This window comes from Vicugna pacos, chromosome 24 (assembly GCF_048564905.1).
Source record: "Vicugna pacos chromosome 24, VicPac4, whole genome shotgun sequence".
Lineage (NCBI taxonomy): Eukaryota > Metazoa > Chordata > Mammalia > Artiodactyla > Camelidae > Vicugna > Vicugna pacos.
The window spans coordinates 25,025,724-25,045,174 of NC_133010.1; the positions used below are offsets into that span (position 1 = coordinate 25,025,724).

Here is a 19,451-nt window from a genome sequence, read left to right on the forward strand (position 1 = left end):
TATGACTGAAACATTATGCTGTACACCAGAAATTGACACACTGCAACTGACTATATACTTCAATAAAAAAAGGAAGATCATTAATATTTAAGTATGTCCATGGCAGTTACTGATATTGCTACCCAACATGGGTACTGGTGAATCCTCATCTAGGACTGATCTCTACTGGGTAACTCTATAGTGATTTCTGTCTCCTAACTTATCTGTATGACGATGCTGTTAATTGGTTATTTTCCATAAATGAGGAGAGTGGGGCACACAGCATGCCTGAGTCACATGTCTGGATCAGCCAGCCTGGCACGAATGGATGCTTCTCCTCAGCTTCCCAGGGCCGTGCCGGGCACATCTATGTTGCCTTAGGGAAACCTCAGGACAGGGGAATCACCGAGGCAGGGACCACTGTGGGTGAAATCAAGGAGAGTCAGAAGTCATTATGAGTCAAAGCTGGAGGAAACGAGGAAAAGGAGGGGTGGGTGGGTGCGGGTGAAACCAGACGGGGCTGGATTTTAAAGCTCCCAGCACAGGTGCCGGGCGCAAATGGGTTCTAAGATTCTGTCTGACCTCAGTCCTTCAGCTCCCCAGCCAGGAGCCTCTGGAGCAGTCTCACTCGCTCCTGGGATGGCTTCCTCTGGCATCAGCTTTGCCTCCTTCCTTCTCGCCGGCACCCATCCCTGCTGTCACGGTTAGAGTCAGCCCTCCTGTAACAAACCAGCTCCTCTGAGAAAGATTTTCATCTTTGAGCCCTGATGGCCAGCAGTCAAATCCTCCAGGACAGACTTTGCACTGGAGCTGCAGGGAGTGCACATCACCACCCTCCAGCCCTGTCAGAAGTCTCCCAAAGACGATCTTCGGGTTCCCAGCGGCTGATGCCCAAACTCGCAGCACTCAGGAGTCTCCATCATGGGACTCCCACTCCAGGCCCCAGCGCGTCCTCAGCTCCCCTGGGCACGTCGTTCCCAGACTTCCCTGGGAAGCGTCACGTGGGGCTCACGCTGGCAGAGAGGCTCTGTCCTTCCCGGCGGCCCGCCCCCTCCTTGCCTCCCTCTCATCCCACCAGCATCTTGCATCCGACTCTGGGCTGAGCCTCCCAGGTGGAACGCCATCTGTGACCCGCTTCCAGGCCACATCCACGTCCAGGCGGATGGTGTGGTTAACTCGTTGAGCCCACTGAGTCTGGGGCACCTTCACTGTTTAGAGCTTTGTATCCAGATATAAAGTCTATCATTTCTGACTCAGACAGGTCTACACACACCGTAGTGTGATTTCACCGATGACTTTTTTTCCCCCAATAAACGAATGCAAAGGTTTTTACACTCTGGTTCAGCTGCCGTAACTCTGTTCAAATATTTGGCTGAGAAAGACTGAAGCCAGTTTAAGGAGCATGGTTGACGCCAACTCAGCCCTTCCATAGGCATTCACTGCCTCTGAAAGTGACAGGACATCAAGGATGAAATGAGACAGTAAACAGAGGGAAGGCAGATTTCACGTGTGGTGGCAGCTCTGTCATTTCAAGCCTCAGACATTTCAAGCTGGATCAAAATGCCGAATGTGACGGATGAGTTCGCGTGTCCCTCATGAATTGCTTTGGCTGCTGACACAGAGCTTGCTTTTTGCACTATGTATTCTAAGTCAGAGGGAAAGAAAATTTAATGCAGGGGAGTTTAGTCTCATCCCGTGGGAACATCCACGCCCCGGGATATCCTTGTGAGACGTGGGAGTCCAGGCACACTCTTCTGAGCTCAGCCCCTCGCCGGGAGAGACAGACAACAGAGAGGACAACATCCCTGCCGGGGCCCCGGCTGCCCCGCTGCAGGACCCCCACTTCCCAGAGGGGTTCTGCCCCGACCGCCCCCCCCAGCAGAGTCCTCAGAAGCCCCAGCATTCCCCGTGTGTTAGGGCTTCAGTCCCCAGCCACTGCAGTGTTTCCTAGTTCCCTTTCTGGCTTGGTTTCCACGCAGCTTCCTCTGGAACTATTTCACTCTGCTGGGTGAAATTTTACCTGTGGAGCCAGCCACTGCCTTCTCTGATCCCAGGGCTCTCTGTGGGAGCCCTCTCCCTACTCCCACGACGCGGTTCTGGGATAATCTATCCCCACAAGCTGCCAGCGAAAACGCTGTTCTGACAGCTCCTGTTAAGTGGCTGAAGGAGATTAGTGTCACTCGCCTCTTCGCTCTTGCTGCGACTCTAATTTCAGGAGTCATGGGCAGTGCCACCTGTCCTCCACTATATTTATCAATATATTTCGACAAGGCTAATCCCTCTACTGTACTGGGACATTGCTCAGCTGGTGTCCACAGCCTCTGGCGCCGAAGTCCCAGCGGGGCCTAAGCATAGTCGTAGGTATGTGCTTGTGAGGGACACTTGTCCAAAGATGGTACCTAAATGAGGGACCAGATCCTTTCGTGCCTTCTGTTGGTGACAGGAGCTTTGTGGCCTCGCGGATGCCACGTGGCGATGTGTGAATTGCTGGGCTCGGCCAGTGCTGCCTGAACCAGCCCTGACTTGCGGTCAGCCTGTCAGTTGCCATGGAGACCATGTTGCAGTAGAGATAAGGATTTCTAAGTCTAAGAGCTGGAGTTAGTCCTGTTAGAGGAAGCAAAGCATCTCCTTGTATTGTTCCTCTTGAACTAAATCAGGGTCAGCAAATCACTGCCTGCACCCCAAGTCTGGCTCCCTGTCTGTGTAAATAAAGTTTTATTGGGACACAGCCTCGCCTGTTCCTTCCCTCCTCACATCACAACAGCAGAGCTGTTCGTCTGGTACACAGGATGACAGGCTTGCACATCTGCTTGAGGCCTGACATGGCCTTCTGAATTCTAGGTGAAATTATTTTTTCTCTACCCAATCCAAATCTTTAAAATCGGGCATTTCTCCCCTGGGGAGAGGAATGTGGGTTTATTCCCAATTCATAATTTCCAATGCATCTCACCTTGGGCAGACCCCAGGGTGTGGCTCCTTTTCCTAAAATCTCTGCACATCTAAGCTCAGGTTCATCTAGGTTTGGCAAATACTTTAGTTTGGAAAATACCAGCTTCAGTGATTTCTGTATTTAAGGTCCCACTTTCCAGGTCACTCTAGCACCTAAAACATTTTTAAAAATACAATACCCATAATTTGTACCTGTTTTATGTGGAATCAATTGGGTTTTGCCATGGTGCTAGAGACAAAAGCTTTGAACTGAGACTTGGAAATGTCGACTTACACCTCTAGCTTTCAAGTAAATTCATAGGGGTAAAACACACAGTTTTAACGTGAATATTTTTGGCAACATTTCAGAAATAAAGATTTTTTTAAATGTTTATTTTCTTTGCTCTGATTTTAACAGTATTCTATGCTCACTCCAGACACTGAGTGAAATGGGAAACTATTAATAAGGAAGTGGATGCCACCACTAATCTCACCACCCAGAAGTAGCCACTGCTCATATTTTGGTGTATCTACTTTCACCCAGCCTTGATATGCTATTCTCTTTTTAAATAGTTGAAAATGCATTGTTTCAAGTAGATTTACTTAATTGGAAGATGATCACTCTCTTTTGAGGTGTAAGTCACAGGACAGCATCCTTTCTCTCCTTTTCTATTCTGAGGTCACAGCAGATCAGTTAATGGCTTGTAAGATATACATTCCTCAATGTAATCTATCCTGGTGGATCTAATCAAAAGAATCCACTCAGAAAACCGCGAGGGAGCAGTAACTGAAGAAACAGCGCCACTCAGTGAGGGGCGTACCGTGTCCAGCTCTAAAGGACACGGCCGTCGCTTAAACGCTGTGTAGGCTGCGTCTGAGCTCCCTGAAACAGACAGGGGGAGATGGAGTTACGACTGGGATCAAAAGGGGCATCTGTATTTTACAAATGAAAACGGCTTCCATATAATAACCTAATTACAATGACAGAAGTTTCACATTAGCCTAGACCTCTGTGGGCCTCACTCAGGGAAAGAGCTGCACCCACCTCCAGTCCCAGGAAGAAATCTGAACGTGCCTGTCTTGACTCCTTGGGTTGACAGGGACTTCTTACCCAAGATGCTAAAATCTCTGAAACCTGCAATTGAGCCAAAATACTTGGGTCCATAACCATACATTCCTCTCCTCTAAAGCCTTGAAAAGAGTCTCCTTGAGTGAACATGGACCCAACTTTCTGGTGGGTGAAGGAGGAGGGGGTGCAGAACATCGGAAGAGGATTCCAAAGAAAGAAACCAAGGCCACAGGTGTCAGCAAGACCCAGGAAAGCCAAGCACCTTTCGTGAGAACTCAGGGTCACAGAAGGTGGAGTGAAGTCCTAGGCGGGGGCACCACCCTTTGACTCTGTGGAGCCAGAGTAAGGGTAACAGCCACTGAGCTTTACTGAGGGTGAACAGGATGTCCTTCCACTGGCTCTGGTGTCACAAGGTCAGAATCCAGCGCTAGCCAGCGACTGCCCGGCTGCCTGAACTCACTAGGGGTGCACACCCTCCCTTGTCCAACACGATGACAATGATGCCTATCACTGCAGGGTGCCGGCGGGACTGAAGAGGACCTCTCCATGCACCCAGCACGAGGGGAACAGCAGCAGTTCACAGGGCTCTGTAAGTCTGTGAGCTCTGCAGTCACACCTTGAGCATCACTGCCTCTGATGCAGCGAGGACACGGCAGTTCTGCAAGTCGTCACTGAGTGAGTGGACAGCGTGTTCAAGTAGAGGAGTCAGTCTTGGAAGACGGGGGTAAAATGTGCACTGATGTCCCACCAAGAAGCTCTCAGTGGGACCAACTTTGCAGATGACTTTTGACTGGGGCGTTCCAACAGCTCCAAGGACCAGAGTTGCCCACCCTCGCCCGCTGCAGCCTCAAGTATCTGGAACTGCGGGTGGCTGCTCACGTCCATGCCTTTTGCCTGTGTCCTGACTCTGTCCACAAGACCGAGCAGCTGTCCATCCATACTAGCTTTTGATGCACCCCCACCTCCCCTTGCCTCCTTCCTGTTGACACCTCAACCTGTCCCGTCTGCCCCACTCACGTAGCCAGGGATTCCCCGCCTGTACGTGCCACCCGTGGGGAAGAGGGACCTGCTGGAAGCAGAAAGGAAGAAGTACATTTGCAGGTGTGGCAAAAAGTTGAGCTCCACTGTGAAAACGATCAAATAGTTTTACTAGGGGGCTGATTTAATAAATTACAGCCCTGAGTCAGGAAGGTGATGCCAGATAAATGAAATTTTTAACAGGGTGTAATAATCCCTCCAGTAAGGTTAGAATGTTCGCATTTGTTAATCCAAAGCACTCCCTGATGAGACAGCTGAGTGGCTGCACACGCCGGAAGGCTGCTCGCTAAATCATGGGATCCCCTCGAGTCAGGGAGGGCAGGTCCTTCTTTCTGGTTCTCCCAGAGAACCTGGCATGCTTTCTTGTAATTAACAAACCATAGGTTTAAGGACCTAGAAATTTACTTTCTCTCCCTCACGGACAGAATTTGCACAGGCCTCCTGCAAGCTCCTTTCTCAGGTGAAGGATGCTGGTAAAACATGTCCTTTTATCTCCCACCTTGCAATTTGGTACCTGCTGTGACCGGAGGAGGCAGACAATAGACATTCCCTGGCATGATGGTTGTGTTGCTTGTTCACAAAGCTGGGATCAGCTGAAGCGTTGTCAAGTTTCAGCTTTCTACTGAGCAGCTTAAAAGGAAAAGAAAGAAAAGGAGAAATAAGACTTTATTCAGAATTCCCAGGGTCACGATAAATAGAGTTGTTATTCCAAGACCAAACTGCTTAATCAACTCACACCACCCGTATTAATTTGTATATTAAGTAGTTGGTATCTATTTCCGGATTATTTTCGTTTGACAATCAAACAGTACTACCTCTACGGGAGATAAAAACAACTGAACTACCGCTGTTTCCCAGGGGCCCCTCCACTGGCTGATACGTTCTTCTACAGCACAACTGCAAACTCACCGAGAACCAGGCTGGCTGCATGTGACGTGGACGGGTTTTTGTCCTGATACCAGCCAAACACTCTGGGGCCCTCCCCACTGCTGCTCCAAACTCACCACCTGTGTCTCCCACTTGCAAAGAAAAGCTGGAAACAAAACGGGAGCCCAGAGAGATGGCTCTCGGCACAAATAATTCCTTGATCGATTCCCTGGGGTGAATTTTAGGGTATGGGTCAATGCATTTAGGTTATGAAAATTACCTAATTAGCCAGACCCAGATAGCATCCACCTCCTTGTTGATGGCTCCTGAGCTTCATCTGTGGCATCTGGGGTTGATGGAAATGGAAGATGCCAATTATACAGTTTGGGGCAGTGGCCACACATCTATCAAAGGCTGGAAATTAATCAGCTCTGTAATTTGCAAGCCAAGTAGGGCTTTGTCCCAGCCTCCAGAGGTCAAAGGCTACCATTTTACTTGCTACATCACTGAAATGTTTCTGTTTAGACAAGGAGTTGGCAAGAAGTATACTCCCTTACTTTGTAGAAGTGTCACCTAAAACAGCCATTTTAAGATGCTCTAGAATGGCAGATAAGGGCAAACTATCCCTTGTCTCGTGGCTTCTGAAATCTCAAGGGATGCTGGAGTCAGGAAAGCTGTAAAATGAGAGATTTCCTGGGACACCTGATATTTTGTGTGTGTGTGTGTGTGTGTGTTGGTTTGTTTCAAGATCCCTGAACAAAATAAAGAAGTTTTCTGAGTAACATGAATCCTAAGAAAATTCTGACACATGTGTACAAGTTCTGGAGCAGCTTTACTTCCAATGTCCAATTTATCCCTGACTCCACTCCCAGGACCACAAATATTCCTCTGGGAGGGAAAGTCGGTGCTCCTGGTCCCAGAGTGCTGAGCAGTCTGAGGAACTGTGGGCTAATAGTCAGTGTTAATCAATATCACAAAAATATCTATTATGAGTGACATGCTTTGATAGCCTTTAATAATTTTTTTTTGAGATTTTCCTTAAGGAACATTTCTCTGGCCCAGTAAGCCTTCAATTATCACTGAAATGAAAATGTCCTATCAGCATAGAAATTAATTTGACTTTATAGGCTCCTATTGCAAATGATGTGTGAACACATTTGGAAGAGGAATTGGGGTCAGCTGATATCCTGGTTAAAAAGGAGTCACCAGATGTCCCCTTGAGCCAGGCTGGTGTGCGATTTTAGGAAATGGGGTAATACACTTGACACTAACATCTCACTGAACATAAGCCAATCTTTGATGGATCAGAAGCACCTTGGGACCTGGTGGTGTCTGTGGTGATAACTTGATTCTGCCTGTGTGTCAGCAAATCAGGATGAGTATTTGGTAGATAGTGGAGAGAGACGGCACGAACACACATAGACCATGATGGGGAATTTTACTGGCAGTAGACAGAATAAATCACATATCCACCGCAAGCTGTGAAACAGGTCTCACAGGAATAAAAAGAGCAGGAAAATTAGAAAAGTTGGAACCTAACAGAAAAAGACCCTCTCACATTGGAGATGAGAGCGTCAAGTTATCCCAGAGGTTAAACACATCGCTGGCTTTGTAAAGAGGGCTGTGGCTCTTATGGGCCCCGCCCCACCCTTTCCCAGGGTTGCAGGGTGAAGGAGCTGAGCTGGTAGGTAAAGGACCAGGTATGCCTGCCCTCCTCCCGGCTGCACAGGTCTGAGGTCCTGAGCACACTGGGATGAGGAGTACGTGGTCTGCCGCCACCCCTGTCTTCTGTGCTTCCTTCGCCCCCTTGACGTGATCGCCACTGTCAACCCTTTCTGTATTTTTATCTCTAGTTCTTCCACGCTAGATCTAGATACACCCCCGCACACACATGCGTGCACGCACACACACGCACCACTCCAAAACTTGTTTCTGGAAAGAATGTAATTTCAACCCCCTTGCTGTCTGGAGTAGCACATATGAGTGTGTTTTCTTGTTTTCCATGGTATTTGCATTTTAATTCTCACCTTTAATTTTTCCTAAAAGAGCTATGACTCTTTCTTAGAGTTTTCAAAACTGATTAAGAAAGGCGGTCTTTTTCTCCACACCTGTAGAGGGGTTAACAAATTTCATCATCACCAAAAACCAAAGGTCCTCCGCAGCCACCGTCCCCTCCAATTCCCCAAAATGGCATCTATAAGCTGTCAATCGCTTCACCTCCTCTTCAGGTTTGGTATGGTTCTTGCAAAAAAGTATTCTAAGACCCCCTCCTCACTCTAACATCTTTGGATTCCAGGGGATAGATTCCTGCAATCTTATTCTGTCTAATCCACAGCCATAATTATTTGTTTCCATACACTGACTGTTCGTTTTCGGTTTCATCTGCCAAGAGTTTTGCTGGAAAGTCTGGCATATTTCTAATCTTTGCTTGAGGTATCTCTTCAAAGACCCAGATGCTGGAGAACATAATTCTCTTGGAATCACTTGAACATGTGGTAAGTTCACCTGCTCTGAGCTGGGCCAAAGATCTTATGGAAACTAGGTGACTTAGACAGTCACGCATAGATGGCTTCCTACAACGTTAACATAGAATGTATTGTCCACAACTGTACCACGTTCAAAGTATCTGCTTTGACATACCCACAACGTGTAGGTCTGACAATGGACAGCAGGTGGCGCTCTGGTCTTAGGATTCCAGCTCTCAAGTGAGGCAGCAACGAAGGAAAATTTCAGGTGCGTTTAAAAATTTATGCCTTTTTTTTTTCTCTGCCAAGCAAGAAATGTACTCCATTTTCTTTAATCAGGTTCATTTGCTTCCTACTGCGTTACTTCAATTGGGTAATAGTCAACCAGACTTCTCCCCTGGCTGTGTTCTTTCCTAGAGCCGGGTATGAGGTGTGAGATTTGCCAGAGGTGGCTGTTAAGTGCAGATCTGGCAGACGACCGAAGGGATGTATTTACACACAGAGCCGGGTGTCCATCCCAAGAATTCCAAGTAGCCTCATGCAGACACCCTCTTGACTGGGGGCATGTTTGCCCTAAGTGTGGAGCCTGTGCTACCTTGTCTGAAGCCACGGAGCCCAGAGGAAAGAGACTGTGAAAAGAGCATCTCCAGAAAGCTGGGTGGGAGTCGATCTCAAGCAAGGGAGTGTGCTGGGGACAGTACCCCTGGCACCCTGCTGGCCTCCCAGGGGGTACCTGTGCTCTCCTCCACTGGCAGAGCCCGAGAACTGGCTCATTTATTTATTCATGCAATCATTCACTCAGCAAATACAAGGCCGCCTATGTTTCCCAGGGGGTACTTGCTCATGTGTCAGTCAGGGTTCAATCAGGAGACACAAACGACACTAGCTATCTTAAGAGAGAGAGAATTGAATCTAAAGAATTGTAAACGATGCATAAATTGTTAACCTGGTGACCAAACAGACAGAAGATCAAGGTGCCCTCCTGAGGTGGTGACAGAGGAGTGGCTGGCCCCCCAGGTGGCGGGGGTATCATTCCTGAAAGCTTGCACCAGTCCTGCTGGGTCTCAGCTCTGGGAAGGCTCTGCTCAGCTGGTGCTGGTCTCTGAGCCTATGTGATGAGAGTGGTTCTGTGAGTGTTAGAAAGACTATAAACTGGCTCATTCATTTATTCATTTGGCTGCTGCTGTGGAGGGGAACTGCCACTGCCAGGAGGAAGAAGTGTAGCCAGGGGAGGCTCAGAGGACTGAGGAGCTCTGGGGGGTCAAGTCCCCCTCACTCCTCCCTCCAGGGCCCCCACCACCACCAAAACCCACTGGCAGAGCCTGGCAGCGCTGGGTCAGAGCAGTGATGGGTGGGATGGGTGGGGCTCGCTGCCTGGCAGGCCGGGTGTGGAGACAGAGCTGAGTCATTGGAACTTCATTCCCACCCCCACGGGCTCAACCCAGAGGCGAGCAGGACTCATTTCCTTTCACTGCTCCAAAGAGACCTAAAATGTCACTAAAAGTGGCATAACTTACTTCCTCTCTTTCGCTTGAACATTCAAGTGGAATTTCCTCACTCTACCTTTTAGCTTCCCTCCCCTAACCCATCATTACACCCTCGTGTTTTCTTAGCCTGGTTTTACTTTTCATGAAATTCAGATACAAGACCAGGAAAAGTATGTCAAAATGTCATTGTGGATCTTTTGTTAAATGTAATTGGATGTGTTGAATTAATGCACTTTGAAACTAGACATAGCTCCACTCTTCCAACAGCTTTCATTACAACGGTAATGTCTTGTCAGATCTAATCAATTTGACACATATTGGCATTCCCATTCTTAGTCAGAATGTTGACTTATGCACTTTTTAAATAAAAATCAAGCAAAGTAGAAATGGAAGATTTTGGGAAGGTTTGGGTCCAAAGGAGAGAAAATATAATTGAATGGGGAGTTTTTTTTTAAGACCACTGGTCATTGCTTTTCATCTAGGAAATGCATTTATCCAAGGAGAACAAGGATCAATGAACAAACACCAATCAAAACTGTACAGTGGTTGAAAGCTAGAAAGGCAGGTGGTTGGTGGAGAAATTGGACCAAACTAGAAATACTGAAGATGGAGGTTGGGCTGGGCATTTTCTGATGCCTCTACCCCTGGAGGATACCTTGATCTCCTTCTGTCTGTTTGGTTACCCAGTTAACAATTTATGTCTCATTTACAATTGGATAGATCCTGATAGATTCAGAAACCTCTTGGTCGCAGACCAGAATTAAAATATCCTGATAGGGTCTTTAATGTACAAGGGACAGCTGAGGTAACCATGGGGAGGAAATGACTGCCTTTTTTCACTAGCGTGAGCCAGAAAATCCAAACCAGAAGCAAGCGGAGGATGTCTTCTTCCTGTGGACGATATTAACTGGGCCACTTTTCATGCAGTCAGTCTGACTCGAGTCTTTTATGAAATGTGAAATTTAACGTTCGTCCCTGAAACGAAGAGTCGTCTCTTTAAAAGTTGTTCACCATGTCACTCAAGGTGTTAGTGCTCACATGGGATGGGTTGAGAATGGCTCCATCAATTCTGTCTTCCTACGGGTTCCAGATCTGCAGGAAAAGAACTTAGTCCCTGAGACTTTAAATTGTTTTGAACAGTACTGGTCACAAACAGACTTTTTCTCTTTGCTTTATTTCCCACGATCTATTCTCTTTCCTGGTTTTAATCTGTCTTAAAATGCACTGCATTATGGGTTTATAAATGTAAAATAATTTCATAAGTTGCAGAGGGTTAGCTAAATGCTTTATTATTATTTCCCACTTGTAATTTCTTGAATAAGTTTGTTCCTTGTAAATACTGAAAAGTAGAAAGGTCCGTTAGCATCATTGGCCAGAACAACAGTCTGGATGGAGGCCACCTGGGCCACCTGGTCACAGTGTTTCTGAGCAAGGACAAGGCTGAACCCAAGCAGACCAAATCTGCAAGGCTCTGGTCCTTTCATTTAGGTAATGAATGTATTTGATATCCACGCTGAGAGACACTGAATGACAATGCTTAGTATTTGCGTTTCTTAAGTGCTATTACACAGATAATCTAATTTTTTTATCATAATAATACTGTGAGGTAGGAAGACCAAACAGTAACAATGATGCCACTGGACCACACTGGAAACAGACATACTTCTCCCTACGGCTGTGACAGCCAAGTGCCCCACTTTGGCCAAGACCAGAATTAGTGTAGAGCCTGGCCCTGATCATGCTTGAACAGTAAGACAAAAAAGAAACAGTAAGACAAAAAGAAAAACCTGACACCTTCAAGAAAAGTAAAAATAAAGCATGTCCAGCTATTCTAAATGTCTGAAAGGGGAAGAGGATCATTTTCTCCTGTCACTTAGAAGTGCCGGGGTTCTATGTGAGGATGAACTCTAGCCTGATCAGGGACCACAACCACCCAGCGCCCTTGGCACCAGGGAGCACACCAAGGATGCCGGTGAGCCAACACAGGTGCCCTAGAAGGTTCTCTATTTCTCTAAGTCCTATCTCTTTGACTAGACTAGAAGAGTCTTGGCCAGAAACTAAATGCTGGAGAGCCACACACAACCACTATGGCCACTCTGCCTGGCAGCCTAGCTCCTGTGAGGCTGACTCAGGACATCACCTGGCCACTTCTGCCCCGCTGCCAGCTTTCCCTGGCATATCCAAGCACCACTCCTGCAGGGGGAGGGAAAGAGGCAACCCTCCTGTAAGGCAGGGTCCCACCATTCCACGCCCCCACCACCACCGTCTTCCCCAGGGACCACTCTTCAGCCTAATGCATAAATGAATCAATCGTGTGCGTGTGGACTCATGGGACTGGGAAGACAGTAGGAGAAATGCCTGCAGGGAAGGCTGGGTGCAGTGATGCAAATAATGTCATCATTCCCTTTCTCTCTCTCTCTAGCTTGCCTTTGCTTATGTTGGTAGGATGGCTGGTTCTTTCCCTTCTAATTCAAATAGATTATACCCATGTGGCGCAGGGCCCTGCTAAAACCAGGCTTACAATGTGCCAACGTAGCAACCCCAGAGGAAAGGAGCCTCTCCCTCTCGCTCTGGTGTGTCTGGTCCTCGGGGGAAGGTCCCTCACAGGACTAGCGTGGGTGACACGCTCACTGCTGTGACCAGCCATTGGGACGGGGCTGTGATTCCCTAGGCAGGCTCTCAGGAACTATGATTGGCAGCCCCACTGGAAACAGGAGCTGAGGACAAGGGGTTCTCCAAAGGAAGACACCCACTATGAATGTCTACTATGGTGAATCCCCTGAAGAGTCAGCACATCATTTGTGCAGCAAATTCCTCCTATGGACAAAGGAAGTGATGAGAATGGATATTTGACGCTATCCCATACATCTCTACACAACTACCCATGGGCCAGGTCTCCCGGGGTGAGCAGCAGAATTCAGTTCAGAAGTCATCCTCTTTGACAGAAACATGCAGGGAGGCATCCTTCCATTTCAGCCGTTGGTATGATGTCTGGCTTGAGCCCACATTATCTGTCATTCAGTTTCAGGAACATCTGACACACCTTTTCACACTGAGAGCTAATTGCCCTATTTTCAAACCTGGAACTGTCCCTCTTGTGATATTTTTCCAATTGCAGTGATATATTTGTCTAGCCAGCAAGCTCTGCCAAAGCCAGAGTTATTCTGGAGAGTAGTCGGGGTGGGGAGCAGGGGAGTTATTCAGCAACAAAAGGAAATTCTCTCTGAATCAAAAGTTCCACAGCAAGAGCAGACTTTCCTTAACAACACATATATGGTAATCAAAATGGTTTGCTATCCCTTTTTAATCTTCACGAAATGAATACACTCAATCATGGAAGTCATTCTGAAATTGCTTACTTCAAATAATGCAATGAATACATTACAAAAGTAATTAAGGGAGAACCCAAGTGAAATAGAGCAGTGTTCTACACCAAGATATCTTCATAACCGGACAAAAAAACCCAAGACAACCCACAGGTTAGGCACGGGAGCTAGATAAATAAAAACCAAGCCAATAGGTATGTAAAACAAATAAGGTCCACTGCAGAATACTGAGCTGGATTCCACATTTCTAATACTCCTCAGTGTGTATTTTTATTACCTAGGAAAGAGGAACCAACAGGCACTCAATTTAACTTATACTTCGACATATTACTTTATTACTAATAGTTACTGATCACTATGTATAAACTGTTCTGGCAAGAAGTACAGAGAATACAAAAAAAAAAAAAAAACCAAACACATAAAAACTTGATCCTGTCCTGTAGGAGATTAGAGTTCAGATGAGGAGTTAACTTATATTTGGTGCGCTTAAAACTAAAATTAGATGAAGAGGGTTCTGTGTCCTGTGAGTAGATATATGCTGTTCTCCTCTGGAATTTAGAAGACATGAGAAATTAAGGCAAGACTTTCGGGAGGTTCCATTTGGCCTTGGCCCTGAATGTGGATGAAAGTTTCATGGATGGAGATGCTAAGGAGAGCCAGGGAAGGAGTATGCTCAGGGGAAGCACAGTGGGGTCTTGCAGGGGCAGAAATGCAGGTAGGAAATTCTGGAAGATGCAGCTGGAAAAGGAGTTGGTAAAAAACAGTGCAAGCCCTCAAGGCTAGGAAGGCGCTTTCCAAACTTACCATCCAGGCAGACAGAGGCTGTTAGAATGTTTTGAGAAGGGGAGTGCTGTAGTCAACATGGTGATGTAGGAACATGATTCTTGGCCATGTGAAAGGGCATTGTCACTGGAAGAAAAGAAACTGGGGGCATGGGAAGTGTAGGTGAGCTGATTAGAGCTTGGGTGTTGTGCTAGTTGGCTAGGGAGGTCCTAACAGACCTAACCAGCCTGAGGCTCTTAAACCACAGACGTGTATGATAGTGCTGGAGGCTGGAAACCTGAGACCAAAGGTGTCGGCAGGGCTGGTTTTGTCTGAGGTTTCTCTCCTTGGCTTGGGGTGGTTGTCTTCCTCTGTCCTCACACGGCCTTTCCTCTGCGTACCTTAATCTCCTTTGTATAAAGACACTAGTCATGTAAGACTAGGGCCCACCCTAGTGACCTCACTTTACCTTAATCGTCCCTTTAAAAGCCCTATCTCCACATACAGTCACACTGTGCTCTATAGGAGTTGGGACTTCAAGCTATGAATCTGGGGGGGGGCACAATTCAGTCCATAACAGGGATAATCAGGGCTTGAATTAATGGAGGGAGAAACACAGGTCACTGAATTCACTCTAGATGTGGGAGGGGTCGTCTTTTCTTCTCAGTTAAGACAAGAGAAAATTTAGAGTACCAACGATTGCAAAAACACATAAAAATGAGAAGATGGAAAACAAGCAAATTCGCACCCAGTGGTCTCAATTTCCACGGTAAAGCTAAAGGCAAGATGTAGTGGAAACATCTTGATGAGTTAATGAACTCAAGTTTTTCAGTCTGGGAGTCAGAAAAGGTGTTGGGGTCACAGCTCTACTGTGAGACCTGAGCTCGCCCTCACCTGTCTGCTGCTCTCCAGACCAGCAGTGCTACCTCCCTGAGATACGTGTGTGAAAGCATCCTGCAGACTGGAAAGCCCTCTGAAGTCACTGGCTGTTAATTATTTTATATGTTTATTATGTGAGTGGGAAGATTGCCCACAGAGCAGACCTTTCAGGAACATTCTGGAGCCAAACGGATCTCAACCCTCAGATGTCCTACAGCCCCCTCCTCAGACCAGACTGAGCTGAAAGAGACTTTTCTCCAATATGTTTGGCAGACTCCCTCTTCCCAAAGGCTTCCCATCTTCAACCACTGGACCTTGAACTTGATACTTTCACAATACAAGTTACTGAAACCTCTCACCAATGTCCACAATAATTTAGTGCCCATACAGTGCGAATTATCATGAAACTGGCTGCTAGTACTTTATAAATTACTCTAGTTTCTCACATTTTTCATATCAGGATGTCATATTCCCTCTTAATCTAATCTATCACTTCAGGATACAATGTCACTTTAATAAAATTTCTGAAATATTGTAGAAAAGATCGTCACTTCTTTGGTACCTATCAATGACTTGTATGATTCAAAAACTGCCACTATTACTCTTGGATTGATAAGTTGGGTTTCCAAAACAGTTCGAAGTCAACTGTTTTCCCCAAGATACAATTTTTTTATTATAAAAATGATATACATTGGTTAGGTTTCTAGGTCAGTCTATAAAAATCTGTAAAACCCTAAAAGAGAATGGACGTCACAGCCTTACACCACCCTGTTCAAGCCACGGGAAAGTGTTTTGTCTTTCTCAGAAGCAGAGAGAAGATTCTTTCTCAGAAACACACATCTCATGGCCCCAAACTGTTCCATGTGTCCATTTCTAAACACCTTCTCTGGGATACAAATCTGTTCACTGACTTCAGCCAATCAGGGGCTGGGGGTGATGTAAGATCTCCCTGAAACTCCTGGACTGAAAAGGGGAAGGACAATACCTGAAAAAGGAGAAGAAAAGAAGGCAGTGTGGATGCTGGGCACACCCCATTCACCACACACACTGTACAAAGCAAGAAGAGCCGTTTTCTCTCCATTCCTCCTACAATGCCAGCTTGAAAACCTCCAACTTCACCTTTTCTCCCTTAATCCCTGTTGTCATGCACCAAAATAGCCCACATCAGCACTCATGTTGTGAATAACCCGTTCAGTCCCCTCAGTTCTTCATGCCATGCATCCCTCTCTGCGTGCCCTCCCTGACCCCCACGTTGGTGCTGCTGATCTCAGTTGGTAGTGGGAAGACGCTAGCTAGATGAAGACACTGAGGTCGATGAGGCACTAACTCAGGTATTTGTGTTTTTAAAGTAGATGTCTTTTTCTACTCCCAACATCCCATCAATCACAGATTGGTGAAATTTCAGTCTGCAAAAACACAGAGAAATAATAAAAGATGAAATGGAAGTAGAGATGACAAGCAATGCAGCTGTGTCTGGGTCTCTTTCTCTGTATACATTTTCCTTACGATTCCTTCTATTTATGCAACCTTTTCCTCTCCTAATTCTGAATCCACCAACACCCTAACTGTTGTAAGGGGACAAGTAAGACCATACATGCCAGTCCATGCAAAGAACAGGGTGGGGACTGTCACATTTTGATGTAAGTTATGGGTGCTTCCACATTCGTTCGTCTTATAAAGGCCACTGCAAGGAGTTACAGATGAATTACTAGGTAGGCACATGGCGAATGACAGATACAAACACACTAGGCTTTAAGTCATCATCCATTACAGGAAGCACTCTATTTTATATAATACTAAGAAAAGGAAAAAAAAAAGTACTGCTAATTGTAAGAGCCATCAATTTTAAAAACAAACAAAAAAACTACATTTTGAATTGATGGAATGCAGTGTGCACATTCTTTCAAAAATTAGATTATTTTCTAACTAATTTAAGTGCAGTTTGGAATAAGCACGTAAGAGTAATCATACGCCAAGAAGGCGTCAAAGGAAACAGATCTGGAATAGCCATGTAGATGAAAATTTGAGGAGTTAGTTTTCCTTTTTACCAAAAATCCAAGCAGGTATTCCCATTCCTGGGTCTTTCAGACTATTCATTCAAAAATCCATTAATAGTATATGAGCAGGAATAAATTAGGAAGTTTGGAATTAACTGATACACACTACTGAATATAAAGTAGATAAACAACAAGGATCTGCTGTATAGCACAGGGAACTATATTCAGTTTCTTGTAATAACATATAATGGAAAAGAATCTGAAAAAATTATGTATCTATGTATATGTATAATTGAGTTGCTTTGCTGTACATCTGAAACTAACATTGTAAATCAACTCCACTTCAGTAAAAAACAAAATTCTTTAAATAAAGAAAGAAAATGGCTGCACCATAAAAAAAATAGTGTATTAGTACCTGAACACAGGCTATAGACAAGTCACTCTGCTAGGCTCTGTGCAGAGTACAGAGAAATACAAAATATGGTACCAATCCTTAAGATGTTTATAACTTAGTTGAGAAGAGAAATCACGTATAATAAAATAGAAAAACTAAAATGGAAAAAGCCAATGTATTATGTTCCAAATAATTCAGGAAGGATCACTGTGGTCCAGCACCATAGGGAAGACTTTGGATTTCAACTGGATCTTGAGGAATGGGTAAGGTCTAGACAGTGGTTGCAGGTACTCTGTACTTCACTAGTTGGGGAAGGGCAGGATGCTCTGATGTGAAAACTCATCAGAGACCCCCCTGGACCCAGCCGGTGTTCATCCACTTCTCTCCTACTCGGTTAGGAAACGCAGCTGGAGAATCAAAGGGCAGTGAGCAGACTGATTTATTAGTGTCCTCTGCTTTCACCAAATTGCTTCTCTCTGGGATCTTCTGGCCAGTGAGTCTAAACTGGGTTCTTGTCATTCAATTCTTAGCCAGGCATCTGGGTTGACTGAATTCTCTTTATGGCCCAACTATCAATATCCTGGGACCTACTGGTACAGTTGTTACACGGTGACACTGGAAGCTACCAAATGGTGATTTGAGAGCATCTGCTCAGCAGAAGAGCCAGGATTATAAAAATCCTTCCCATGATCACAACTCCCTCCTAAGTCTCTGAAGATCAAGGACAATGGCTAGTATATTAAGAGCTAAAGAATGTTTGCACTGCCTGCGGTTTTGACCCAAATCCCAGTGCAGAACTCCAATAGGCTGCCTGGGATTCTGGCGGACTCACTCGTCCAGAATGGAGGTCTCAGTGGCCATTTTTCACTCTGTTCCAACCTATTTTTCAGATTATACTGCTCCACAAAGAAAAGCCATATGACAGATAAGAACTGCCTGTCTCCAAGCTCAACCCACCTGAAAATGTGGCCTTACCCATTGGGACAGCGGGTGCCTCCTTGGCAGTGGAGTAAGTCAGGGACAGAGACACCTCTTCCCTAGAGAGTCACAGGAGTGACCCTTATTTCGGACCCCCAAATTAGAATGCATTAAACGGGCAAGGGAATAAAACTGAAATCACATAGGATTCCCTCTCCAGTGAATATCATTTACTGAAAAGAGTAAGTGATGGGAAAATCTAGGCAATACAATGACCAGGAAAAGAGGGAAAATATCCACAGAATTTTTATGTATGTAAACAATCAGAATGTTTCAGATTAAAAGACAAGAAAAAATATTTTTTGCAAAAGCAAGTTGGGGAGGGGACTAATGGAGACGTCCTTAAATATCAGAATTACTGCAGCAGCTCTGTACTTGGCTTTGTCCTTTGGGCCATCTAAACATGGCCAATGGGGTCAGCTCCTGGCTTGAAACGCCTGCTCTCTCCCCTCCGTCCCTCCTCACCGACCTTTATCATGACTCAGCATCTCTGACTTTGTCTACAACGTTAAATAGTAAAAGGCCCCAGAGAGTTCCTGACTTTGTCTTAAATCCATCAACCAATTCTAGAAGATAACGCTACAAGTCATGTTATTCTACGGTAACAAGGAACGATGGGTCATTAGTCTCAAAATAAAGGGTTTTAGCCACAGCTGTAATGTTCTGCTACATTTAAAAAAAAAAAAAAGGGAACTAGGGAGACTCCCCTTTGTCTGCACAAGCTCCTGTCCAGCCCCAAGCTCCGCCCATTGGGAAATGAGCCAAATCTCCAGCCCAGAATGTGATGAGCTGATCAGCGCCCACCCCCCTGGAGGGCTGAGTAAGGGAGCTGAGTGGAGGCTTGGGACCTAAGTGGGTTTCTTCCTTCTCAAAGCCAAAGCCTAATCTCAATGGGTGCTACTTGGCAAGCCAAGACCACAGGCACACCTTCTCTGAGCCTCTACCTCTACCCCATTTCCCATCACTAGGACTCTCACTTCCACCCACCCACCCACTGCCCAGCACTGCTCATCCTTGCTTCTCTCAGCCCTTCAGCCTGCTGGTTTGTGCCTCAGCTGGGGGCTCCTCGCCACACCCATGGCCACCACTGTCAAGCCAGAGGGTCATGAAAACACTACGTGTAGTTAGTCTTAAACATGCATGCACACACACAGTGATTTTTTAAAAATCACCAGGATGCTTTCTTTCAGAACCAGATTCCTGGCTCTCCCTCCTAACATCTTCTGGTTGGGCTTACAGTCGATGGTGTGACAGTCAAGTGCTGTAAATAATAGTCCCCAAC

General features: G+C 46.0%; 1 long non-coding RNA gene across 1 annotated transcript in view; it reads right to left on the minus strand.

The window, feature by feature from the left end:
* Positions 1-3,813: 3,813 nt before the first annotated feature.
* The window catches only part of LOC140688930 (uncharacterized), a 34,017-nt gene continuing 18,379 nt past the window's right edge, over positions 3,814-19,451 (minus strand). Inside the window, exons 2-3 of the long non-coding RNA XR_012063753.1 lie at positions 5,529-5,644; positions 3,814-4,042 (exon numbers count right to left, since the gene is read on the minus strand). This is a non-coding gene — a long non-coding RNA (uncharacterized lncRNA). The remainder of the gene's footprint in view (positions 4,043-5,528; positions 5,645-19,451) is intronic.